At 33.6% G+C, this 27,286-nt stretch overlaps 1 pseudogene; it reads left to right on the forward strand.

The window, feature by feature from the left end:
• Positions 1–19,419: 19,419 nt before the first annotated feature.
• LOC124100656 (large ribosomal subunit protein eL33-like) lies at positions 19,420–19,757 on the forward strand (annotated as a pseudogene).
• The last annotated feature ends 7,529 nt before the right edge of the window (positions 19,758–27,286 follow it).

Genomic DNA, 27,286 nt, shown 5'->3' on the forward strand with positions numbered 1-27,286 from the left:
CAGAGGTAGGAATCTAAACAGATATATAAAAACTACTCAAAATCTAAAAAAAAAAAACACAAAAAACTACAAATTCTGGGATTGAAAATTATAATGTCTTCATAATAAAAGTTTTACTTCTTATAAAAGGAATTTCAAAGAAAAGAATCAGTGAAATGAACATAGGTGAGTATCAACTATACATTTGAAAAATAGAAAAAAAATAAAATAATATAAATAAACTTTGAGACCTGCAGCACAATATATTAAGTTCCAATACAATGTCCAAAGGAGAAAAGAGAGAGCATGTGACAAAAACTGGAAACACAAATGGTGGCCAAAGTTTCTCCAATAGATGAAAAACACAAATCTATAGATATGTATAAGTTTATTGATTTCCAAATTTATATGAATAACAGGCCCCCATGTCTTAAAGAAATCAAGCCTGTTATGGGAAAATTTACCACAAAATAGAAAACAAAACCGCAGGCTGAGATGGTGAAAAATTGAGGAAGACATAACTCTAATATTTTACAAAATATTTCATTAAAAAAGGGGTTGTTTCTTCTCAATTCATTATGATACTAAGCTAAATTCTGACAAAGATTGTAAAAATATTAAAGACCACTATGTCTCCTGAAAAAAAAATATATATACATATACACATACCTAACTTCAAAAAGTACCATGTGGATTCAAACAATATGTTAAAAGCATCTTAAATCTGACTAAGTAAATTTTTAACCCAGAAATAGCTTTTTTTTTTTTTGGCAACGCTAGAGAGATTGGGCACAAGGGCCTTGCATATGCTAGACAAGTGCCTATTACTACTGAGTTATATACCCAGCTCCCCATTTTTCTTTAATATTAGAATAAATCTATGTATATCAATATATTAATAGAAAAAAAGAGGAAAAAGTCAATTTTAAGAAATGCAGAAAAACATCTATGAAACTTCAGTAGCTACTTACGATAAAAATCTTCAACAACTAAGAATAGAAAAGGACTTACTTTCTCATCTTTTTTTTTTTTTTTTAATTCTGGTACTGAGAAATATCACAAACAATTTTATTCTCACAAATATAATATGGAGGAAATGAGCTGATTCATTTAATGATACCATCTATAAAAACTCATGCAATAAGAAATAGACATTTTGAATAGGCCATATCTATTAAAGAAATTTAAACAATAATTAACTTTCCAAAACAAATAACATCAGGCTTGGATGTTATACTAGTAAATTCCACAAAATAGTTCAGCAAAAAACAACAACAACAACAAAAAAAAAAACACAAAAAAAATAATTCTGTACAATATTTTCCATAAGACAGAAGCAATAGGGTTATTCCTAACTCATTCTATGAGATCAGCATCATCCAAACATCAAAACCAGATGAGAACAGTGCAAGAAAGAAAAACTACAGAACAATATCTCTTATTAATACAGATATAAAATTCCTCAACAAAATATTAACAAATTGAATCCAACAGTATATAAGTAAATTACATATCATGACCAAATGGGATTTATCTAAGGTATTCAAGAGTTATCAATTTTCTAAACCAATTCATAAAATCTGTTGCTTCAACAGGCTAAAGAAAAATCACATGACCAAATTAGTAGGTACAGAAAAAACACTGGTCAAAATTCAACACCCAGTTATGATAAACACTCTCAAGAAAGTAGGAAGAGAGAGGAGCTTTTTTGACTTGGTAAAGATCACGCAAACCAAAAAAATTATACCTATGTTAGTACTTGATGATGAAAATTTAAAACTTCTTGAATAATATCAGGAACAAGGCAAGGATGCCTTGTCTTTCCACTGTTTTTAAATGCTGTACTGAAAGTCCTAACATAATAACAAAATAAGTAAATAAATACAAAGTGAGAAAGAGGATAATGCAAATGATATGATCATCTATGTAGGAAATCTGAGAGACATGATAAAAGTACTCTTCCATGAATCAAGAACAATGTTGCAGAATAGAGGCTAATATACAAAATTCAGTCATTTTCCTACCTACCAATAACAAACGTGTATAACTTGAAATTTAAAACATGATTTTATTGACATTATCACCTCCTTCAAATTAAATACTCAGGTATAGATAGATCTCGAAAAATATGTATAAGACCTAGATGAGGAAAACCACTAAACTCTAATGAATGATATCAAAGAAAAACTACAACTGAGATTCTATGTCTATAAGTAGGAAACTTCACAGTGTCAAAATGAGAGTTTTTCTTATGTTTATCTGTGTTTTTAAGGCAATTGCAATCAAAATCCAAGCAATTCATTTTGTAGATATTCATAGATTCTAAAGTTTATGTGAACAAGCAAAAAAAAAAAAAAAAAAAACCAAGAATTACAGATATAAAATTCCTCAACAAAATATTAACAAATTGAATCCAACAGTATATAAGTAAATTACATATCATGACCAAGTAGGAGTTATCTAAAATACTCAAGAGTTATCAATTTTCTATCCAAATTCAAGAATTATTATAAGTTACAGTAATTAAGACAGTAGTATTTGTGAAACACTAAACAAATATGTCAATGGAGTAGAAAATCTCGAAATAGACTTAGGTAATTACAGTCAACTGTATTTTGACAGAGAAGCAAAGGCAATACAGGAGAAGAGGCTGTCTTTTGCCCACTGGTAGGAATACAAAATGGTAGAGTTATTTTAGAGTACAGTTTGGCAGTTTCTTATAGAATTAAACATGCTCCTACATTTAATCTAGCAAGTACACTCATTGATATTTACCCAAATGAATTGAAAACTTGTATCCACACAAAAATTTCCACATAAATGTTATTAGTGACTTGATTTGTAATTGCCCAAACTGGAAAGCAACCAAGATGTCCTTCAGTAGGTGAATGCCTAAATAAATTGTTATATTCAGATGTTGGAATGTCATTTAATATTAGAAAGAAAAGAGCCACAGGGAAACATGAAGAAAATGTAAATGTGTATTACTCATTGATTAGAACCAATTTGAAAGTGTTAGACATGTATGATTCCAACCAAATAACATTTGTAAGAGTGAAAACTATGGAGACATTAAAAAATTCATGGTTACCAGAATTTAGAAAGAAGTGAGAGATAACTATGGAGAAAAAAGGGGATTCTGGGGTCAATAAAACTATGTGCTATGATAATACAACAGCACTACATATCTTTACATATTTGTCAAAGCCCATAGAATATACAACACCAAGAATGAGTCATTATGCAAGCAATGTTTGAAATTTAAAACATGATTTTATTGACATTATCACCTCCTTCAAATTAAATACTCAGGTATAGATAGATCTAGCAAAATATGTATAAGACCTAGATGAGGAAAACCACTAAACTCTAATGAATGATATCAAAGAAAAACTACAACTGAGATTCTATGTCTATAAGTAGGAAACTTCACAGTGTCAAAATGAGAGTTTTTCTCAAGTTGATCTGTGTTTTTAAGGCAATTGCAATCAAAATTCCAGCAAATTGGGTGATAATGATGTGACAGTGTAGATTCATGGATTTTAATAATGCACTGTTCTGAGGCAGGGCAATGAGAGTGGAGGATAATGTGTGTGTCAGAAGGGAAGGAAACACATGGAAATTATCTGTAATTTCTGCTAATTTTGCTATGAACCTAAAACTGCTCTAAAAATCAAATTTATTAAAATTTTTAAAGAATTTTGAACATTGAAAGAATATAACAGAATGACATAAATAATCAGATAAATTTAGACAATTTAGATGAAATGGGCAATTAACTGAAACATACAAAATACTGAAAATATCCTAAAAAAACTACAAAACTTGAAAATCTCTATATTAAATAAATTGAATTTGTAATCAAAATCTTACCTCTAAAGAAAACTGCAAGCCCAGATGTCTTCATTAGTGTATTATTTCAAGTATTCAGAAAGAAATCTCTAATCCCTTACAAATTCTATCAGAAAATAAAGATGGGTCCCTCTATATTCACATTTCAATTCATTTTTTAAAAATTTAATTCTTATTTCACACTACACACAAAACTAACTCAAGGTGAATTATTGATCTGAATATAAAAGAAAACATGGGAGGACTTTTTCATGATGTTCATGAAAACACAGGTTTATTAGATTTCTTAAATATTAGCTACCAAGTGGTAAATTTATGAAAAGTTAAAATTTTCCATGTTCAGAGACACACACCTGTAATTCCAGTGACTTGAGAGGCTGAGGAAAGAGGTTCACAAGTTTGAGGCCAGCCTCAGCAACTTAGCAAGGCTCAAAACAACTTAGCAAGACCCTGTCTCAAAATAACAAATAAGAAGGGCTGGGGATGTAGCTCAGTGGTAAAGCACCCTTGAGTTTAATCCCCAGTACCTTGCCCCAAAAGTTTTAAAATTCATGCTTACCAAAATACAGATTACAGAAATGAATAGGTAAACCACAGGTGTGGATTAAAAGTACACAAAATATGCATCTGAGAAAGAATAAGTATCTTTGACAGATAAACCAGGCTTAACAACTCAACAAGCAAAAGACAACACAAATCCAAAAAGTTTTAATAGACATTTTAAATCACAAGAGATATGAAAAGACATTAAGTACATTATAAAAGTGATCAGCACAATCAAACATCAGAGAAATGTGAACTAAAGCTAATGTCTGCAATTTACTTTGAAATGCATAAAAAATAAGATGGCTGAATACTGAAATAATGGTGAAGAGACTGAAATGTAACAAAACAAGTCCAGTAAAACTAAATGGCCAAATATAGGTGATCAGTGTTCATTACAAAATTCCTTCCAATTTTGTTATATGTTAAATTTTTTTTCAAAATAAAATCTTTGGAAAATGCAAAAAACAAACAAACAAACAAACAAAAAAAAAAACAGCAAAATATTCCAAGAAGAGGAAATGAAAAACAATGATGAAAGTCTGTAGAGGGAGGGATTGCACTAAAGAAAATTCTAATCAAAGGAGAAAACAAGTCACATTAAATACCAAAAATAAACAAAATGGTTGCAAATACAAATCATGTCTCAGTAATAACCCTGAATGTTAATGGCCTAAACTCACCAATCAAAAGCATAAACTAGTAGACTGGATTTAAAAAAGAACCAACAATATGCTGCCTCCAAGAGACTCATAGAGAAAGACATCCACAATCTGAAGGTGAAGGGTTGGGAAAAATCATACCACTCACATGGACTGTGGAAGCAAGCAGGGATTTCTATCCTTATATCAAGTAAAGCAGACTTCAAACTAAAGTCAATCAAAAAGGATAAATAAGGGACTACATACTGTTCAAGGGAACCATACACCAACAAGACTTAACAATTATAAATATATATGCCCCAAACAATGGATCAGCTATGTTCATCAAACAAACTCTTCTCAAGTTCAAGAGTCAAATAGACTACAACACAATGATTTGGGGTAACTGTAACACTAACAAAAGCTGAACAAAGAAACTATAGAACTCAATAATACAATCAATGACAGACTTAACTGACATATATAGAATATTTCATCTTTCAACAAGAGAATATACTTTCTTCTCAACAGCACATGGATTCTTCTCTAAAATAGACCATATATTATGTCGCACAGCACTCTTAGCAAATATAAAAAAGATACTACCCTGCATTCTATCAGATAATAATGGAATGAAATTAGAAATCAAAGATAAAATAAGAAATAAAATCCACTCCAACACCTAGAGACTGAATAATATGCTACTGAATGAACAATGGGTTACAGAAGACATCAAGGAGGAGATTTAAAACAATTTAGAGGTGAACGGAACACAGATAAACATATTGAAATCTCTGGGACACTATGAAAGCAGTTCTAAGAGGATAGTTCATTGCCTGGAGTTCATTCCTTAAAAGAAGAAAAGGTCACCAAATAAATGACTTAACATTACAGCTCAAAGCACTACAAAAAGAAGAACAAATCAATACCAAAAGCAGCAGAAGACAGGAAATAATTAAAATCAGAGTTGAAATCAATGAAATTGAAACACAAGAAACAATTAAAAAAATTGACAGAACAAAAAGATGGTTCTTTGAAAAAATAAATAAAATTGACAGACCCTTAGCCATGCTAACAAAGAGAAAGAGAGAGAAAACTGAAATCACTAAGATATGTGATGAAAAAGGAAATATCACAACAGACACTATAGAAATACAGAAGATAATTAGAAATTATTTTAAAAACTTGCACTCCAATAAAATAGAAAATGTCGAAGGCATCGACAAATTTCTAGAGTCATATTATTTGTCCAAATTGAATCAGGATGATATACACAATTTAAACAGATCATTTTCAAGTGATGAAATAGCAGATGCCATCAAAAATCTACTAACCAAGAAAAGCCCAGGACGGACAGATACACAGCTGAGTTCTACAAGACCTTTAAAGAAGAACTAATACCAATAGTCTTCAATTTATTTCAGGAAATAGGAAAAAGAGGCAGCACTTCCAAACTCATTCTATGAGGCCAATATCACTCTGATCCCCAAACCAGGAAAAGACACATCAAAGAAAGAAAACTTCAGACCAATATCTCTAATACACATAGATGCAAAAATTCCCAATAAAATTCTGGCAAATCAAGTACAAAATCATATCAAAAAGATCTTGCACCATGATCAAGTGGGATTCATCCCAGGGATGTAAGGTAGGTCCAACATATGGAAATCAATAAATGTAATTAATCACATCGATAGACTTAAAGATAAGAATCATATGCTCATCTCAATAGACTCAGAAAAAGCATTTGACAAAATACAGCACCCTTTATGTTCAAATAATAGAAAAACTAGGGATAACAGGAATATATCTCAACATCATAAAGGCTATCTCTGTAAAGCCCCAGGCCAACATCATTCTAAATGGAGAAAAATTGAAGGCATTCCCTCTAAAAACTGGAACAAGACAGGGATGCCCTCTTTCACCAATTCTATTTAACATAGTTCTTGAAACACTAGCAGAGCAATTCGACAGACAAAAGAAATTAAAGGGATACACATAGGAAAAGAAGAACTCAAATTCGCACTATTTGATGATGACATGATTCTGTACCTAGAAGACCCTAAAAGTTCCACCAGAAAACTTCTAGAACTAGTAAATGAATTAGGCAAAGTAACAGGATATAAAACCAACATCCATAAATCAAAGGCATTTCTGTACATCAGTGACAAATCCTCAGAAAGAGAAATGAGGAAAACCACCCATTTTTCAATAGCCTCAAAAAAAAAAAAAAAAAAAAAAGAAAAGAAATACTTGGGAATCAACTAAACAAAAAGAGGTGAAAGGTCTATATAATGAAAATTACAGAACTCCAAAGAAAGAAATCAAAGAAGATCTTAGAAGATGGAAAGATCTACCTTGCTATTGGATAGGCAAAATTAATATTATCAAAATAACCATACTTCCAAAAGCACTATACAGATTTAATGCAATTCCAATCAAAATTTCAATGACATTCCTCATAGAAATAGAAAAAGCAATCATAAAATTCATCTGGAAAAATAAGAGACCTGGAATAGCTAACAGAATCCTTAGCATGAAGAGTAAAGCAAGTGGCATCACTATACCAGACCTTAAACTATACTACAGAGCAATAGTAACAAAAACAGCATGGTATTGGCACCAAAATAGACTGGTAGACATGGTACAGAATAGAGGACACGGAGACTAACCCACAAAACTATAATTATCTTATATTAGGCAAAGGTGCGAAAAACATGCATTGGAGAAAAGATAGCCTGTTCAATAAATGGTGCTGGGAAAACTGGAAATCCATATGTAACAAAATGAAATTAAACCCCTATCTCTCACCATGCACAAAACTCAACTCAAAATTGATCAAGGACTTAGGAATACAACCAGAGATCCTGCATCTAATAGAACAAAAAATAGGCCCTAATCTCCATCATATGGGATTAGGCCCCAACTTCCTTAATAAAACTCTTGTGGCACAAGAATTAAAATCAAGAATCAATAAATTGGATGAACTCAAACTAAAAAGTTTCTTCTCAGCAAAAGAAACAATCTGTGAGGTGAATAGAGAACCTACATTTTGTGATTAAATCTTTACCTCTCACACATCAGATAGAGCACTAATCTCTAAAGTATATAAAAACTCAAAAAGTTAAACACCAACCCCCCCCCCAAATAATCTAATCAACAAATAGGCTAAGGACCTGAACAGACACTTCACAGAAGATGATATGCAATTAATCAACATATATATGAAAAAATGTTCATCGTCACTGGCAATTAGATAAATGCAAATCAAAACTACTTAAGATACCATCTCACTTCAGTCAGAATGGCAGCTATTATGAAGACAAACAATAATAAGTGTTGGCGAGGATGTGGGGAAAAAGGTACATTCATACACTGATGGTGGGACTGAAAATTGGTGCAGCCAATATCGAAAGCAGTATGGAGATTTCTTAGAAAATTGGGAATGGAACCACCATTTGACCCAGCTATTCCCCTTCTCAGACTATACCCAAAGGAATTGAAAACAGCATACTATAGGGACACAGCCACATCAATGTTTATAGCAGCACAATTCACAATAGCTAAACTGTGGAGCCAACCTAGATGCCCTTCAATAGATGAATGGATAAAAAAACATGTGGCATATTTACATAATGGAATATTACTCAGCAATAAAAGAGAATAAAATCATGGCATTTGCAGGTAAATGGATGGAATTGGAGAAGATAATGGTAAGTGAAGTTAGCCAATCCCCAAAAATCAAATGCTGAATGTTCTCTTTGATATAAGGAGGCTGATTCATAGTGAGATAGGGAGATGAGCATGGAAGGAACTGACAAACTCTAGATAGGGCAGAGGGGCTGGAGGGGAAGGGAGGGGCATGGGTTATTAATGATGGTGGAATGTGATGATCATTACTATTCCAAAGTACAGGTATGGAGAAACAAATTGGTGTGATTATACTTTTATACAACCAGAGATATTAAAAATTGGGTCTATATGTGTAATAAGAATTGTAGTGCATTCTGCTCTTATATATAAATTTAAAAAAGAAAGTTTAAAGTTAATAAACAGAATTATTTCTATCATTTTTATCACTAGGTAAGTATTCATAGAGCACTCATCTAAAAATCAATAAAGTTTCCTATGGAAATGAAAAAAAGGAAAAAACATATAAAGAAAAAATACAAAGAAATATATAATGTAATATATAAAGAATTATAAGAAATATAAAAATATATAAAGAAAGAAATATATAAAGAAAACTATAATAAGTGATTTCATTAAGTTATACAATATTCAAACTGATTGAGTATGTAAATTTTTCATTCTATTTAAAGTCAATAAAGCTGTCTAATAATAAAACAAGAAAGAATATAGGGATTAGGAGATGATAACTGATTACAATTTGTTTTATCTTATTTTGGTACTGGGGATTGAACCCAGGGTGCTTTACCAATGAGCTATATCCCCAGCCCTTATTTTGAAATTTGAGATAGTCTTGCTAAATTGTTGAGGCCAGACTCAAACTTGTGATCCTTCTGCTCAGACTCCAGAGTTGTTTAGATTATAGGCATGCACCAAAATGTCCAGCTCAGATGATTATAATTATAAATGGAGTTGCTAGTCTGCCTGTGAAGATACCGAGAAGAGCCTGGTATTTATGTCTGCTTAGGATGACTTTGTTAATGATGGTTTGATGCAAAGTACCAGTATGAAAGCCAGCCCCCTTATCCCAGGATGATTCTGAGATATACCTGTATTCTAGAGAACCATGGTGGAATCAAGTTGTAGTCATCCTTCAGAGCAAGGGACTGTGCCTCAAGTTGCATTTTACTTGGCTTGTTCCATTCTCTCTCCTGTTTCTCTCACTTCATTACTCCCCCCAACCCCAGGAATATTTTCTTCATAAATCACTCACACATGAATTCTTGTATCTGAGTTTGTTTCAGGGAAACCCAATCTGAGAAAGTTACACTCAAAAAATATACCATTATTGAATTTCCAAAACTTCACTCTTTAAGTTTCCTTTTTTTCTTTCTGGGTGAAAATAAATTGAACATTTTCAGTAGGGGATTAATGAATTAGTGTTCTGTTATGGTTCTAATATATACTATAAATTTTCTGGCAATTATTTCTTGTTCTATGTCAATTGCCTTATGGGTTAAAATTGAAAACTCTATTTTAAAAGTGAGTCAATAAAGAATATATTTAGGAAGAGACAGGATCTGTCAGCTTTTTCAACTCAAATTGCATTTATTAGCACTTATTTCACATTCCTAAAAATCTCTGGTAGAATTAACTTCTATCCTAGCTAATTTTTAAAAGCCAATTAGCTTGTTGTCTGCCCTATCCCAGATACTTTAAATATACTGGCTAGTCTCACTGTATACTCCACCTACAATAAGAAAAGCATAAAGCATTAGATCCTGGTCATTACCTCCCTGTTCCAAGTTCTGACCCACTGTTTCTTAAGCGTAGCCTTCCCTGGATTCTTGGCTGTCTTAGCTTTGATTCTCAGGCTTCTTTGGTTTGACAGCACATTTGGACACATTTCTGCAAAAATGACCCTTGGCATCTCTTCTTGGAATACAATTTGGTATTTGAAGTTTGGAACCATGCAGGGCAGATGTAGAAAAGAGAGAGGCACTTTTACCTTCCTAGCGCCAAAGAGACCAGGCATGTCCAGGTTTCCTTCAGAGGGGGTTGGAGAGCTGCCACTTACTGGCTTTCCCAAATGGCATTACTTAATTCATGTTCTAAAGACCAAGCTTCATGAACATTGGATTTTTGCCTATAATTACAATTCTTAAATATATTGTTCTTATTCTCAGTCTCATTTTTTGTTTTTTCCTGTCTTCATCTTGAAAATGCCTATACATTGATTTGCATTTATTCTAATCTTACATTTGGTATTGATTTTAAGAGAATTTCATCAATGACATCAGGATAGAAAGCTTCCAAGTATTACCTTTGAACTATAAGGTATACTCTAAAATTTTCAGTGAAATGCAGTTTGTAATGAATTCTGTGAAGAGTACTAAAAGAATAACAAATAGCAACTGGTGTAAGATAGTTTATAGTCAAGGTAAAGAATATGATATCTGGTTCATAAATCAGAAAATCATTTGCTTTCCCTGAATCTCAGAATTATATACATTTGATGAATGAGTGAATTCCTGATTATCTTAGCTCAAGTCTTACCTCTTATCTAGAACTCTTTTCCTAGCCAGTATAGCTACATAACTACAAAAAATTGTCCAGACTATCTCAAGTTCCTTGCAAGGATATCAGGAAGATTTAAAATGAAGAATCAATATGGCTCATAGCTAATTTAAAGCAATACTATTACTAGGAAATATCTATTATTTCCCAGTGATTTTTTTTTTTTAGTTGAAAAGTTTCCTTGGAGATAGGAACTAGCTTTTATCCAGAGTACTGCAGTACTCTGTAACATATAGTTCCACAGATGCCTCCAAAAGCCAAAGTGCAGGGTAAATCATGGACTCTTGCAGAAATTCATAGATTCAAAACATGAATTGATAATCAGAGTGGAATGGGAATTCTGGGTATGGATGTGGTAACAAGTCCTGAGATCAGTTCCAATACACCTAACCTAGAAGCATGTGAAGATCTTGGGGACAGGTTGGGCTCTGTCTGTGAACTATGGAAGGTGTTCTACTATGTTCTGAAACATTTGCAGGCTGTGGCAGATACAATCGATTATCTATCAAAAGCTCATGAGTTTTTAATAGAAAGTGGAAGTCCAGGGAGTTGTCACATTTCCCAGTTCTTGTCTCTAGGTATTATATTGTGACTGTGCTCTGCCCAGTGAATTATGCTAGAAAAGGGTAGTACTATTTCTGATCTGTCTCCCTAAAATTCCATGTGATTCTTCTCTGTGTTTTCTCCTTCCTGCTGCCTACAGTGGAGACTTCTCCCAGGGAACTTTGGAAGTCTCACATGGAAAGTGGCAGAACCTTTATCAGTCTGGTTCTCATGGGATACATGGGAAATGACTGCCCATCAAATCTGTTCTCTCACCAGTACTGTCACATAATTGAGAAACATTTTTTTCTATTGTTTTGAAATGCATACTGTTTTGAGTCCACTTGGTATAACCATGAATCTACTCTAACTAGTACAGATGACTATACCATGCTGCTGTAGAGCCCTGCTCTCTTGCAGTCATGCTTACATTAGGCTACTTCCATACCATGGATCTGGTAGAATTGAAATATTAATGCTGCAAAAAAAAGGTAGGAAAATCAACCTAATGGAATTAGAGACCTGTATGAAGTAAACAGTTAGTGGTGATATTAAAGGTAGAGGTTGGAATAGCAGAAGACATTGGCGGGGGATTGTGATTCAAATTAATATTGGAGTGTATATAAGATCCTTCCTGTTGCTGAAATGGTGGGGAGGGCCCAGGCATTTGAGCTCCTAAGTGAATAGATGGAAAGTTGGAAATAGCAACATTCAAGTACAAATATTAACATGAACCAAGATGTATCATAGATTGGTGAGGCATGCATGGATTGCATTATACTATCCTATAATGGGGCACAATGCAAGTATTCAACAAATGCTTGAATCAATAGATGAGTGCTGTGCTGATGACAACTGAAAGCATTTATTAAGAATGCTCTAGTTAAGTAGATCAGCACTTTGCAATAGAATCTATGCTCTTAGCTAAATCTAGGCATTCACTTCACTCTATTATTTACAGATGTAGTAATGTGTCAGATCTTGAATTACTCATTCAATTACTCAAGCATTCAGAAATATTCATTGAGCATCTGTTATGTCTATGGCATGGTGCTAGGCAGTGGTGATACAATGGTGAATTAGGACAGACAAGATCTTTGTTTCTGCCTGAAGCATATTTTTCAGTAGAGGAAACAGCATAAAAATTAATGAGAGAGATGATAAATATTGAAATTGCTATTATGAGAGAAATAAAAAGCTTCTTTAATAAAAAAATCAGGAAATGTGAAAATGAGGAGCCAGACATGTGAAGAGTGTTCTAGACAAAGAACATAGCAAGTGTAAAACCACTATTGCACAAAAGTGTTTAGGAAATTTAAGGCACTTAGAAAAGACCAGCATGGCTGGAATATGGTTTGTAAAGTGACTTGATATAATATTGCAGATGTTAACGGAGGGTGGATCAATTAAGATCTTATATCTCATGGTGAAAACATTGAGTTTTTATTCTAAAAGCAATGGAAGCAAAATAAGATTTTAAACAAAGCATTGTTTAAAATTCTAAGGGGAAGTGAAGTAACCAATTAGAAAGTTACTACTGAAAAACAGGCAAGAGATAATGGTGACCTAGAATAGTAATGTTAGAGATTCAGGAATATTGTGGAGGTAGACTCCACAAGATTTGCTAATTGAGGGAAAGAGGGAAGACTAGGATTACTATAAGTTTCTTGCATTATAATTGGGTGACTATGGGATGTTTGGGAATTGATCAAAAATAGGACAAAAAAAATCAAGAAGTCCTAAACATGCATTTTCTGATATGCCTACCTCATATCTAAGCAAATATCAAAACACAGTAATGTTATTATCAGTCTTGTGCTGGCCTTTCTACAGAAGGTATAGTTTTATGACAGCCTGTACTATATATTAAGTCCATTCAAGTTTTCTCATGCATTTTATTCAAGAGAAAAAGATAACTCCACTCTCACTTTCTAGTCTTTTGTCTACTTATTAGTTTGATCCAATTATATTTCTGTGTAAACAGCCATACCCCAACTGAGTGGTTTAAAGTAACAACCATTTTCATGTATTATATGGATTTAGTGGGTGAGAACCAAAGTCTTCTGCTCTTTATGGTACCAAATGAGGCAATTCAATGCAGCCAACAGGATGGTTTGTAGAATCTAAGAGATGACTTTATTCGATATTTGGATCTTGGCAGAAATGACTGGGCTGACAGGGCTTAGTTTGGACTGTTTACATTAATATTTTCATGTGACCTCTCTCACATGGCCATCTCAGACTTCTTATGTGAAGACTAGCCTCTCATATCTAAATGAAGAAAATCTGGCAGAAGCTGCAAGACCTTTTATGACCGAGCCTTAGAAGTCATATGACATCACTTCTGATATAGTCTAACAGTTGGAGTGGTTACAAGGCTACTCATTATCAAACAAAAGGAACATAAACTGTACCTCAGGATGGTATGAGTTTCAAAGAAATTATAATTCTTAAATTGCTGTTATTATAAGCATACTTATAAGTCTAATACCTTCTAATATAATAGTTATTTCTGTTGTTTTTAGCTTCTGAGCCCATTAAAAAAGTGAAGTTCATCATTTTAAGGTGAATGTTACTATAGTAAATGGAAAGATGAGGAGGCAAATAGCAAAATCAACTCAGTTCTCTAGTTATCAGGGATCTTGGAATCTTGAATAGAAAGAACTCTCTTAACACAACATCTTCTAAAAGAAGTAAAATATAAAAGGATGAACATAGGCCTGGAAAGAAAAAAGAAAAATTTTTTGAACTTTTTATTTTGTCTAGTTAGAACACATAAATAACTCAGAATTTTACTTGCTAAGGAAGAGAATAAAGTTCTGTTTTATAAAAAGCAAGTAGTCCCATCCTTTACCTGTGTAGATATTATAATGTGATGCTGATTTTATGTGTCAACTTTGTCAACTCAAATACTTAGTCAAATGTCAGTCAAATGTTTCTGTATTTAATTAGGATAGATTAACATTTAAATCAATAGACATTGAGTAAAACAGATTACCCTTTTGAATGTAGGTGGGCCTCATCCAATCAGCTGAAGAACTTCAGAGAAGAATGGTGATGGTTCCTTGGCAAAGAGGGAATTATGTCTCTAGACTAAAACCTGACTTCAACTTTTCCCTGAATCTCCAGGCCGCTGGCTTAATTTGCAGATTTTAAATTTACCACAGTCACATGATCCTTAAAAACCAATTCTCCCTTTATCTCTATGATCTCTCTCTCCCTCCCTCCCTTTTCTCTCTCTCTCTCTCTCTCTCTCTCTCTCTCTCACACACACACACACACAAACACACATACACACACACACTCATATCATTGGTTCTCTTTCTCTGCATGCAGTCATAAAGGTTATGTTCTGAAATGGTTGTCTGTATTCCTAACTTCAGTTAATCTCTTGCATTTGAAAAACAGCCCCATGAATTGTCTTCAATGTCCATATGCAAATTACCAGTGTGTTCCTGATGTATAGGAATCAGCATCTGAACAGAAAAACAAATACTTTTTGTGTGATATATGTAAATCTATTTCTTTAGAACACAGATCCTCAACTTTGGTATTTGTATTGCCTAGGGAATTTGGTACACAATACCAATGCTCTGAGCTCCACTCTAGACCATTTAAAAGCCCAAATTTCTGAGGGGAATGGCCTGAATGTGCATAGCTGTGTTCTATTTTCATTCATGTAGTGGCTCTAATGTGCTATTGACCTAGACTAAAACTGGCAACACAACCAAAGCTAGGTTGGTGACTCAACTTGCTGGGCAGATTCTGCTATTTTTTTTTTGTTTTGAATAATTTGAATAAAATGCTTGGGAGTAGAACTTTTCATATCTACTTTGCATATTTACTCCTGCTCCTTTCTGTTACTTTTCACCTGATCGCTTACAAACTAACATTAATTTCCATATCTCTGAAGACTTGGGCATTCATGGTCCTGAAATCTTGAATATAAAATATTATTATGAATATATATTATGCCTCCAAGTGGAGTGATTGAGAATAAGGCATGAATGTTTGAAAACACACTTGGCAGTCCATGAGTAGAGAAACACAATCCAGGTAAAGCAACACTTAGAAAAATACTGACTATAATTATTTCAGAAAAACCTGAATAACAAAAAACATTTCTTTTCTCGAGGCTTAGAAGAGCAGGTAGATATGACTGTGATGGTTTATGTGTCTTGAAATATATATGCTTGTAGATTGCTCTTGTTAACACTTAAATAAATTGCTAGTATATAAATATCTTACTTTTAACATTTTCCGCTTCTAAGTTATAAAGTTCATAATCTCTGCCCCAAATATCTATATTTACTATTTCTGAATTTGGGAGAAGGAGCACTTTCAGCTTTTTAGTTACAGTACTTTTTTCTCAAATGTTCAATAACATTGTCCAGAGGGCTTTAGTAATTATTGATTTGAGCAATGATGTCATTGATATTTGCTGAAGTTATGTTTTTTAAATAATACCTAACTTTTTGCCCTTGCTATTTTTGTTGAGACAATAGAAATGTAAAAGAGGCAAAACCTATCTTTAATTTCAATCTACCAACTTTAAAAGTATTGCAGCATGAGGATTTTAAAAATCAAGCACTTTTTGAGTAGTTCAGGCTGCATCGGACAATTGGTACTGATGTTTTCTAGGCTTAAGTTAGTTCTAGAATTACAATTTGTTATATGGCTGGTAAGTGACTTATTTTTGAGATCTCTCTGCTATTGCATAATTATTGCTGTTCTCTTATTATTTCCATGGAAGAATGTTTTCTACAAGGTAGAAATATATATATATATATATATATATATATATATATATATATATATATATATATATATATATGTTTGGGTGAAGTCAACTAAAAAATAAGGGATTACAAGATTAAGTAACCTAAGTTAGTATAACAAGCATCTTGGTTTACTGATGATGATGGAGGAAGTGTTGAATATTCCAAAAGGGAGAATTGTGCCAGCTATTCACTTATTTCCATCCATTAGGTAAGTTAATAGAATTATGTATCGATAAAGAATGTGTCAATTCTATTGTATAATAGAGAATACTTTTTTAGGAATTGGTTATAAATATTTCTTCTGAATGTTTAATGTGATTCAGAGTGACATTTATAAAATAAGCTTAGTGGAAAAGATGTAAAATCTTGTCTAGTTACAAATCTCATACATTTTTCATTTAACTACTTGTTATTTGACAGTAAAAGCTGTCTGAAAACCTTCAAACCCTCAAAAAGACTAAATTATAGCTTTGAACTGAACATTGCTGGCAGAGGTCTTAGACCCACAGAGTATTCCTGAGTCAGGTTAGTACTTATTAATAACATTAAACACAAACTTATTAATAACATTAAACTTTATATCTATCTATAAAATAACACATCTTCTTTTGATAATAATTAGTAATTACTTAGAGGTTTGGTAGTTATTATTGTTGTTATTATTTGCGGACTGGTGATTGAACCCAGGACACTTAACCACTGAATCACATCCCCAGCCCATTGTTATATTTTATTTAGAGACAGGGTCTCTCTGAGTTGCTTAGAGCCTCACTAAATTGCTGAGACTGGCTTTGAATTGTTATCTTCTTGTCTCAGCCCACCAAGCTACTGGGATTATAGGCATCTGCCATTGCACCTGACTTGGGAATTATTTTTTATGATGTTAGAAGAGTTTCTCAAATTTTAGAAAACTATTTTGATGCTAAGAAAAAGGACCCATTGTTTATTGAACTAAATCCTATTACATCTACTGCTTATGCCCCAATCTAATGTTGAAAGGCCAAATAGAATACTATCTGGAGTAACTTCAATTGCCTGGAATTTAGTGAGCTGAGGGAAGTCAAGCCCAATCAACAGCAGTTAGAACTTTGGTGTGGATGCTGATGATATCAAATGCTGTGGCTACAGTTCTTGATATCAGCCCTTTTTCTAGACTTAACGTTGGCCAAAAGCCTATTTGTTGTGTTTCATTTCAAACTAAAAGCACAAGGAAATTCTTGGAGGGTTCATTTTCTGCTGTTGTTCCATAACCCATATAGAATGAGTCTTTGTAATTCTGTAGCATTTTGTTTTGGCTCTTAAAATAAAAGTTATTTGGTCTTTATAACAAGTGCATTCTTTCTGTACTTAAGCATCTCATGAACACTACCATCAGGTTTGGAGCTTTACTATTCTCTTGGCCTTGACAGCTATTAAAATCTCTTCAAAACAAGAAATAAATAATTCATAAACTGGAACATAGACACTTATATAATTGAGTTGTTAACTTATATTTGAATAGATAATAGGGATCAACAGACCACTTTCCATTTTAGGGCATTATTATGGTGTATAGATATAAATGTAACCTTACATGACGACTAAGAGACCAAGCCACAGTTATTTAAACTGAAAATACAAACTTTTTATGAAAAGATATTTCCCCCCTACTAAGATTCTTCTGACAGTTTGGCTCCAAAACTACTTCATTTTATCTGTTTAATCATGATGCATATTGATTAACAAATTCCCTCATTTTATTATAATTGAATGGATAATTGAAGCATCATGATATGGTATCTTCTGTGTAAAATTATTTAAAATGTATACAATATGTTTAGGATTAAGAAGTTTCTAAAATGTAGTCATATATTGCATTTTCCTTAAGCTGCAAGTTATTTTTAAAGTCTATAAATAAAAACTGATCATTAAAATTCAAATGAGTACATCTTTTCATCACATTGCAAATTATTACTAATAATTAACTCAAAGAACTTCATTTACATAATGTGACCATACATTGGTCGGTTCTTTTCAACAAGAAGAATTCATGGGCAAAAAAAAAAAAAAAAGAAAGAAAGAAAAGTCATTTGCAGGGCAACAAACACTAATGTATTTTTGAGAGTACCACAGGCAATTTTCCAGCTTTTCTACAAAAATTCCTCACCAGAGACCAAGACTGTCGAGCAGGAGGTGTTCCCAACTATAAGACAATGTGCCTGGACATAAAGGAATGAGCCTGATATATGGTTCTTTCTTGTTCTTGGATACCAGTTTGATTCTTCATTGTGTATCTAGGTACATTTCAATGAATGTTTTCGGCCTAGAATAACAAAATTTTGTTACTAGTTTGGTGAATTACTTCTCATTTAGGATGAAATAGAAAGAATCTCCCAGGTGAGCATCAGAATATCTTATAAAGCTTATTTTAAAAGATAATGCCCAGTTTCCACTCAAAAAATTTCCACTCACTGGTCAGGGAGTAAAGTGGGACATCTGATTTTTAAATGCTTTAAAAGTTGATAAATTGGGGGTTGTTTATCATTCCTGGATTCCAGGACTCAGCAAGGAGGGAATGAAACACTAGTTTCTGGCAAGTTTAGAAAATGATCTCATCAGAAAGTTGTGTTGCTATTGTAAGAAAGCCCAATGAACAGTAAAGCCCTGGCTGCTGAAATCTGGAGGCAAATAACTGAGTTGGGTTTATCCATACACCTCAGCAAGACGCCTGTTTGGCATGGAGACTCTGCCAGCCAATGATTTCTATGGATTCAGGGACGAGGGAGGATGGGATGGAGGAGACATGGGACTGATTGTGCTGGGCCTCTAATGCCTGGTGGATGGACACTGTGGTAATTTAGGCCTGCTGGGAACAGGACTTCTAAAATGCAAATATGTCTGAAAGGCTATGGTGCAAAGCCATTTTTGCTGGTTGTCAGCAGGTGGATTTTCCTGAACCAAAGGGCACACACAGCTATTCTAGAAATTGAAGGTGTTTATGTCAGAGATGAAACCGAGTTCTACTTGGGCAAGAGATGTGCATATGGGTACAAAGCAAAAAAACAACATAGTTACTCCTGGTGGCAAACCAACCCAAACTAGAGTAATCTGGGGAAAGGTAACTCAAACTCATGGAAACAGTGGCATGGTTCAGACCAAATTCCAAAGCAACTTTTCTGCTAAGGTCACTGGACACAGAGTAAGTGTGATGCCTTACCCCTCAAGGATTTAAACTAATGGAAAATAAATAAAGATGATTTGTGCTCCTGTGTTTTTTTTTTATTTAGTGGCTCAAAAACTTAACTGTCTTCAATTGATCTACTGCTATATTCTTAAAATGTTAGATTGTCCAGCATCTTCAAAGTACAAGGAAGTCAGAGGGCTATATGTAATGGACAGTATGGGGAAGTTACAGAGATTTAGAAAGTAACAGATTGATGTGAGTGTTTTAATAGGCATTTTGGAGGAAATAAATATTCTTTGGGGAAAGTGGGAAGATGATTTACTCATTAGATTAAGTGAAAGAAGCATAAAATTTTCCCTCAAAGGGGCTGGGAATGTAGCTCAGTAGTAGAGTGCATGAAAGCATGAGACTATGTGTTTCATCCCTAGCATTACTGGAAAAAAAAAGGTTTGTAATAGTTTATACTAGTTCAGTATAGATTGGCTGGGTAGCTTATGAGTGAAAATGGAATTGGGAATAATTTCAGTGGAAATCATATTGATATTTGTTAGTGCTTTCAGATGGGTTGGGATGAACTATTCTTGGGATTTATTGCTGGATAAATGATTTCGGTATGTACTGCTTTACTCCTTGTAATCCAAGCTGAAAATGACAACCTAATGCTACATGACTCTACTTCAGAATAAAACAGTGCCAGGAAGGAAGGAAGGAAGGAAGGAAGGAAGGAAGGAAGGCAGGCCATTGAAAACAGAAATAGTCCATTGTTAGCCATTATGCAAGATCATTCAGGAAGGCAATTTTGGCAACATGGAGGAAGGAGATTATAAAAAAACTTCATGTAATAAGTGCAGATTAATGTTGCTGAAGAAGGTTTACTTTAATTATAATTACTACTATAATTCTAGTCTAAGAACTTGAGAGAGAATTGTATAGACAGAAAGAGCATTAACTAGCTTAGTATACTAGATATTAAAGCCACAACATTCCCTAATGCGTCAATGTGCATCTGCTAATCAGAGTCTATTTAAGCAACAGGTGGTATAGAGAGTTTGAACATAACTGTTTAATAGTCAACATACTGTAACATACATTATTCTGTGTGGAACAGATCTGTCCTGTAACAGCCAGTTTGTAAGATCATTCTCCATTTTCAAGGGAGGCAGTTTGATTAAAACTAGGTAAGAAAATGGCATCACAATAATCTTTCAGAATGAAAGGGGCACGTGGATAGAATCTATGGCACAGGAAACCAGGGGTCAACTATCCACATTTAGGAGAAGAAAAGCAAGAGGGAAGATAACAAAATATAGAGGGCGGTTGAGATTTAGCTTTTTAAGGAAACTTTCTGGACTACTTTCTTACAGAAGAGGTGATGCTTCTAAAACTAGATAGAGGAGCCCATCCATCCTGAGGCCGGGCTTGTAACTGGAGGAGAAACTGGAAGGACAAATGATTGCCAGTATGAAATTCTGAAAAACAGGCCCGATCATAAATAATGCTGCTGCTGCTGCTAATGATGATCATAATGGATAGCATTACTACATGCCACTGTTTCACTCTATGTAAATTCATTTAATCTTTATAGCACTAAGGGGCAGGAACATTGTTATCTCCCTTCCACAGATGGAGAAACTGAGGCAACAGGGTTTCATTAACTAATCCTTTCATACATATTAAGAAGTGATGGGAGAGAGCAGAAAATCACACTGATGAGAAGTCAAATTAAAAAAATGTAGATTATGATACACCAACTTATGATTTATTTGTCCTAAAATTTCATTTGTTCAATTAATACTTGAGAACCTATTATATAAGGTTAGAATCCATGTTAAACTGCAGGTAGACCAAAAATGGACAATTTAGACAATATTCCTGGAGTTTATGATATTATTAAAGGAAGACATGGAATGCCACAAATAATGCTTTTTTTGTTCTTGTTAATTGCTGAATTGAGAATTGAAGGATCAGTAGGATATACGTAGGAGTGTTTGCTTAATATTAGAAAATTATCAAACACCTAGTTCTCCATGCAGGGAATAAAATAATCCCTATTTTGGTACTTTTAATGTAATTATTCTGTTAAGAATCCACTATGAAACCCAAAGTGTAAGGCCATGCTTGTAGCCAATAGCAGCAACTTACCCCTGATGACCTCCAAGTACAGAAGGACAAATTATAGAAAACACTTGAAAGCTGTTTTAGGGTTTATCCCAAAACACACCCACATGTACACAGGATGGGATAGGCCATAACATCTCCAATTCTAGCACAATTTTTTAAAGCCAGTCTGTATTTTTAAAGGGGATTTGCCTTTATCCCTCTTGATTATTTATAAGTTTTGTTTTGTTTTTTTAAACACCTGTATTGTGATTTCCTTACATCTATCAACACAGTCTCATAAGAAAACTCATTTCTTCCTTATCATAGGTCAATACTGATGACTTCACATGCTTTTTCCATTAGACTTTTCTTTTCCCTTCTTCTTTTCTAAGTATAAACTTGCCATACAAAATACAGGATACTCAGTTAAATTTGAATTTCAGATAAACAATGATTTTTTTTCGACTATGAGATCTTTTTTTCTATTTAATAAATCTGGCCAACTTAATGTGGTTTTCATTAGCTGTTCCATTCACTACTACTATGTGACAATTCATTCTCTTTTTATTTATTTATTTAAATACTCCTTATTGTCAGTTATACTTGCACCTATGCTAAGCCAATCATTCAGAATAAGCATAATTAAAAAGACCTTCAGGTGCCCTAAAAGCATATTGAATTGTAGAATTACTGTTTTTAGATGACAGAATGAAATCACTTTCTCTGAAGGTCCTCTTGTTTCTACCCCTCAAACAAAGTCTTCCTTGAAACTCAGACTGATGCACTTCTGGCAGAAAGCAACTTAACTTCAAGACAAAGCACTTATCAAAAAATAATTACCCAGCAAAATATTTGTAATAAGAGCAGACTAACATTCATATGGGGAATACAATGTGCAAGTTTCAAATCTTTAAATTTGTCATCTTATTTAGTTTTCCTAATAGCATAGTGGTATAAATAATCCCAAATTTACAGATATGAAATTTGGAGCAAATATAGAAATTAATTTCTTGCCCAATGTCACAGAGCTCCGCAGAGTCACGTTTCATTTGATTCTAAAATCTGTGCTTTGTATGATCATGTTAAACTGCCTCTTCCTGTGACAGATGAGAATTTTTTACAGACTACAGGGAAACTGAAAATTCCTAATGCCATATATTTGTCTTTCTTTCCAGGCCTGGGCTCTCTGAGTCCTTTAAGCTGCTGCCACTGCCACCTGCAACATTCCCACCCACACCCGCCTCAAATGCGCCAAACATCCCCTAGTGGGTAATCCAAACACTCCAGGGACAGAGAGTCCATTGCTTTAATCATGACTTGCTTGTCACAAACTTTTCCATAACATCCTAGCTCACCCTTAATCTTTCCGGCTTCTGACTACTCCTATTTTCTGCCTTGTCTTGATCTTTAAATCTGCCTTTCAGTACTGTTTTTCTTTCAACTAAGATCCAGACTCTTCCTCCAGCTACAAGGCCTTTGACTCCTTAGACAAACACTGTTCCTAATGTGAACTTGCCCTGGGTCTGTGTTGGGGCCATCTATACTCACAGTTCCAGGGTCCAAGCTCACTCTAGTTCTAAGAGGAGGAACAAATCTTCCTTCCAATAGCCAAGCTATGGAACATTCTTTCATGCAATTTTACTTTGTTCTCTTCTTTTATCTTCACCAAATTATTTTCTTTCATGTTATCAAAAGTAGAATTGAAGAGTTCCACATAAACTTATATCTTCATGACATGTAGAATCCATTTACCTCTTCTTCCAAGTCTTTATTTGACTAAAGTTCAAGTTTTCATTATTATGATCATGAATTTCAAACAACAAATCTTAGTGTTTTACTATCTTGAATTATGCTCAAAATATTGCTTATGCTTTTGGCTTTGATTACACAATTCTTGACCCTCCCTTTAGTCTTTTTAAACTATAAATTCTTTTGTCTGTATCCCTTGTATAACTTGTTCTACATAACGGCCGATGTCCTTCATTATATACAGTTTTATAGTGTTATCTGACAACGTTCTTCCTCAGCCTAGATTTTGATTTTATAGAATAAACCTGGCAGGCTTCCAGATGATTCTGTGCAACATACTCCAGGTGTTCATCAATCTTTCAGAATAATCCCAGGTGCACTGACCAGATCCTGTTCTGTTCTTCTATTTATTTAGCAAACCATTATTTTTCTAATCCTCTATCTACAAAATTCCCAACTCTAAAAGAGGAACAGAGATAATACCATGTACCAACAAATCCTTGAGTTTCCTGCTTAGGACTTCATAATTCTTAAGAGTTGTTTCCCAAATGTCTTTTGTTTATATCATTAATCTTAATTCAACATGATAATTAAGTGATGGAGAGGCACATGATTTATTTATTTGTTCCTCTTCAAACATTATTTATTGACTACCTTGATCCAGGTACAGTGCTAGGCCAGTGAATTGATAAGCTTCAACCACTTTTCCCTCAAAATCAAGATATTTATTTTAAGAAGAGGGAACAGCTACTGATTATCCATGTAAATTCTGCAAAGACTTTTTCTCTTCTATTTCTTCTTTGTCGATCTGGTAAAAAAATTCTCCACACTTCCTAATTCTAGAAGACCAGAAGTTCTTTTCAAGGAAATAGGGTATCTTATTTTCTATTCAGAAATTGTATGACTCTTTCCAAAGAATTCCTCCAACGGATCAAATATCCTCTTCCCATCTTTGCATGAGATTCCTCCATTCATTGTATGATATGATTTGATTTCCCTCTGCCTTCTCAAATCTCATTTACATTTCTTGTTTAGGTTACTTTTCTGTTTTCTAGGAAGTAATTTTATCCTTCAATATAGGAAAAGATAAAAATCAGTTAATTCTGGTCTTGCAGTTTCTATACAATTTTCAACTTGCAGCAACCAACATAATATGTGATTACAGTGACAGTCTTTGTATTAATTATCCCCTATCTCTACCTGAAAAGCTGCTTGATTAAACTAGCAGAATGTGGAGTTTTTTAGGTAGTCTTAGGGTCTTTTCACTTCTGGACTCTCTGTGAGAATTTGATTTATACCCACCCACAGTATCATAACTTTTAGACTATCAAATACTAGAATTAGATATTAGATACAGTCAGCAAATAGAGGCAACTACTTAGCCTTAAAACACTGTTTTTCCTCTTGTTTTATTCTTCTTACTTTGCAGGTACCTATTGCATGAACCCTGAGATGACCCCTAAAATTGTTTACACCTCTCAAGTACTATTGTCTAGTGGTGAATGGTGCTTGTTTACAAATCACTTAACTCTGTGGTTAAAGATTTCATAATCATAATTGAGGACTTAAATATTGAAATGGAGTTTCAGAGAGTATAGTAGGTGCTATGGGGTATGTTAAATAAACATTTAATCAATAAATTTTAATGACTCAAAGTCTAGTTTACTTCAACGTTTGTTTCAAAAAGGAAAATAATTTCTATTAAACTTGAAATAAGCTTACCAATGTGTTAAATAAACTGAAATGTTTATGCACTTCTAGTAAAGAGTTTACTCCTCTCTCCCTTTCATATGACCTTTATAAACATAAAAGCTATGAAGTTTTTTAATTTATATGCTACATTCACAACCTGAAGACAGATGATGGCTCCGGAGTGTCCATATTACATCAGGTATATACATGGTATGCATGATCCCCAAACCAGCTTCTTCAGGTTACATGTAATTCATAAAGTTTTATGTCCATAACCTCCCTGAGGCAGTTTTTTTTTACATGAAAGGAAACAGAAATTACAAAATACCTACATTTAAATAAAATTAAGAATGTAACACAAACTGAAATTAGCAAAAGGAATTTTTTTCATTGGTTGTGGTTTCAAAGAAGAACTGGACTGAATTTAGAGTTCTCTGGATCTTTTGTGACTTAATTTAAAATCTTTTCTTTATTTTAAATGAAATAGATTTCCTATGACGTGAAAGGAGTAGTTGAGGATGGAAAATTCTGAAGGACTATGGGTTTCACAAAATTGGAAGTGCTTTAAAATTGGCCTAATGAGGAACTACATGTTTGATCAGTGCAGTTAGAGGCATATTTCTTTCATTCAATCAGAAATGCCAATCTAAAATGAAGGCAAAAGGTCTAGTGTTAAAAAATGTGCTTTAAAAAAGAAGCACCAAATTCTAACCTTAGTTACTAGTATGCAAATAGGTTAAGGCTCAAAATGTCATTCTCCCCCATCTCCCATTCAAAGTGTCTCCCTATTCATTCTAATAGTTTCAATAGTCTTTGGTTAGAATACTCTTTCGTAAACCATTGTCTTTTCCACACAGGAAAACTGAGTCCCTTATAGTTAATTAACTTGTCCACAGTGTCATAAAGTATATCAAAGTATGAGTGTATGTGTGTATGTATGTGCACATACACATATGTGTGAGTCTGGACTTAAACTAATTACCCAAAGTTATTTCTTCATATTATAAAGAGATCCAAGGAGATGTCAGACACCACCTCCAGGGCTTAAGTAAAAAGTGATCAGGCTGGTGGTTCAACTCTTATCTGCAAGATGACTCCCAGCTGTTTGAACAGAAGCCTGGAGAGTAATGAAGAATGCATTTACATATTTCATGAGTTTTCAGCTTACGGAAAATGTGGTAGCATTTCACCTTCTTTCCTCTTTTATAAATGGAGGGGCAGCTATTCCTCTGCTTAGACAAGAGAGGATTCAAAAGAAATTCTCATAGAAAATGAGGGTTTCCTAGTAAGGGGAGCACAGACATCACATTTCCTGGCAAAACATTTGCTAAACATCAGAAACTTCCAGATCTGTCTCTTGATGCACAAGAAAACTCTTGGGAGAAATTAACATCTCAAGTTCAGGAGCAGATAAAACATGCATTCTGATTTGTGCTTATATTTGGACAATATTAACAATTTGAATCTGATTAAATTAGCAGCCTCCAATAACAAGGTGAGAAGAGTTGGCAGCAGAACAATATAATTTTCCATCATCTAACATAGAAATAATGTATGACTCAAACCTCTCTTTAGCAGCTTGCTATAGGCCTGGACATAGAATGGGGAGAGACTCTATGTGAATGTGATGTGATAACTGATATTTGAATTAGGTTGGACAAAACTGTAATAGAAAAGTGCTGAATCTTAGTAACCAAAGTGAGTTTTCTTCATACAACATTAAAGTAGAAAACACAGACATCTCTCCAAAATATAGTGAGGAATGAAGATCTGGGCAGAGATTGGAGAAAAACTTAAACATTTATTGAGTCTACCCCACATTGTATAGATTGTTCAAAATAAGTCTGTTACACTTTATGTATCATGTAGGGTGACAGTGGTAAACTGCAATCTGGGAATCCTGACTCTAATTGCAATATTATTTTGAATAATTTCTTTATATCCCTCTCAATACCTTGAAGGATATTATCTATGAAAATTTTAGTAATAAAAATGCAAACTCAACTTTCAGTGGGGAATTTTTTTTTTAACAAATC

The sequence above is a fragment of the Marmota monax genome, unplaced genomic scaffold (assembly GCF_021218885.2).
Source record: "Marmota monax isolate L192 unplaced genomic scaffold, Marmota_monax_Labrador192_F-V1.1 WCK01_AAM20220418_F8-fsc00037, whole genome shotgun sequence".
NCBI classification, from domain to species: domain Eukaryota; kingdom Metazoa; phylum Chordata; class Mammalia; order Rodentia; family Sciuridae; genus Marmota; species Marmota monax.